We start from the raw sequence: 2,093 nt of genomic DNA, 5'->3' as shown, positions 1-2,093 counted from the left end.
CACAAATAAAAACCAATGTATTATTTCAATTGATCTTGATATTTTAGACTGACCGGAGGCCGTATTTCTACAGTATCAGCATGCAGCAGCAGTGAGTCAGAATTATTACGGCAATGGTAGTATTAATTTCAACACGGCCTCAGCTACGCATAGTCAAACACCAATCCATATTCTTTGATGTGGCATCACGGTTTAACTTGCTCTATCCATTAAAGGGTAAGAATACACAGACCGTGGCAGAATTATGTTGCTAAGTCTTTGCTGACCACGGGTGGCCGGGTATTATGTGCACTGATAACGGTAGCGAGTTTTTCAATGACGTTATGGAATCGCTAGTACTCGTATCAGGCGTATACCATAAGAGCGGTGTGCCATATAAGCCGCAAACGCAAAGTGCGAATGAAACGCGCCATAGAAAACTTAAGTTCTTCTTGCGTAGCATTAACGGATGATGCAAATGATTAGCCGTACCACCTTAAGTGGGTACAAACACAGATGAACGAGTGTGCTGATCCTGTTGCAGGAACAACACCCGCTCACTATTTTCGTGGAGTGAGTTACAAATCGCTTTTATAAAGGACTGGCCCGATCACCATAAGTTACCATGATTAGAGAAGGTCCAACGTATTTTCAACGTTGTATATCCTTGCTTGCGAGAAATACACAATATAGCCTTATTAAAAAGGCACAAGTGTTTGAACACTAGCGAGTATCAGGTTGGTGACAAAGTTAACATCCGTCAACGTAATTCCGATGCCACTGTATTAACATCTAAATGTATAGGTACATATATAATCTCTGTAGCAGATACTAAAAGTGGAACGTACGAGGTATATAACCCCGATGGTTCTAGTGCGCTAAATATAGGCACAAGTCGTATTCCGAGTACAGAGATTATACTCGCAAGAAGACATGACTCTAATTCCCCTCTTGATCGTTTTGAATTTAAAGACATTATATGGAGAACGGATAAGGGAGGCAATACATACTATCGTATACGCTGTATAGATGGTACAATAGCTGAGTTGACTTCAGATGCTTTCGATAATCAAGACTATTTAAAAGCCTTTAATCGAAAATGGCGCAAACGCCTGCATAAGTCACAAGCTGAAAAATAAAACATGTTTCCATCGTCTGAAGCAATGGAAGTTAAAACTTATCCGCCTACAAAATTTATCCCGAGCCTTAATGTTCATCCTTCATATGTGCTTAAGACACTGAAGCGTAAGGAACGTCCAGTCGACCACCACGGACCTACTGGACCTAAGCCCAAAACTCCACAGAGTAGCCGAGAACACTTAACTTCTCCGCCTGAGAAACATTAACTATATGTTATGCTACTTAATGTTTCGACCCGTTTTTCCTTGCTCGATTTTTGACCCAGAATCAGCTTGCGTGAGTAACTTGCTTCTCTTGGGTCTCAAAGCTGGGTGGGGGCCGTACTCTAAATAGTACGAGGAACTTAGGTCTCCTAAATGTGCTCTTTATAGCACGAGAAACTTAAGTTTCCTAAAATGGTTTCAATGGTTTTATTAATTAAACCTTTTCCGTTTAACATATCAGATATTTGGATGAGGCCATTAAAAGGCCTCAGTAAAATACCAAACATAAGAGAGTTGGTCTAGTTCTATTAATAGAACTTTATTTACTTTCCAATTTTATTTATATCTGAATACTTCGGTAGCGAGATGCAATCCCTCAGAGTATTGCTGTTTTCACGAGGCAAATCTAACTTTATTAAACGTCTCACTTCGTTTATTTGTATCGATATTTACACGATATAGAATTTACCTACGCGTATAATTATTCTAAGGCATTAGTATCGCCTTTATTAATCAAATCTTACAGGTGTCAATGACTATACCAGTCTTTGTTAGGTGTCCTTCCCGTTTCAATCTACTTATGTACTCAAATTCTAACGTATCTGTCCGAAAGTCAACATAGTTTGACTGAGACGTGCGTACATCCGCTCTTCCATCGCCATCATCAATACGCTCAAGATCGGGTGCGTTTGATTCCAGCATAGAGTATCCGCTATCATTTGCGGTTCCTTGTGATTTACGAATAACCCTAAATATATATATATATATATA

Source organism: Sphaeroforma arctica (assembly GCF_001186125.1).
Source record: "Sphaeroforma arctica JP610 unplaced genomic scaffold supercont1.185, whole genome shotgun sequence".
Taxonomy (NCBI): domain Eukaryota; class Ichthyosporea; order Ichthyophonida; genus Sphaeroforma; species Sphaeroforma arctica.
This window is presented reverse-complemented; position numbering follows the sequence as displayed.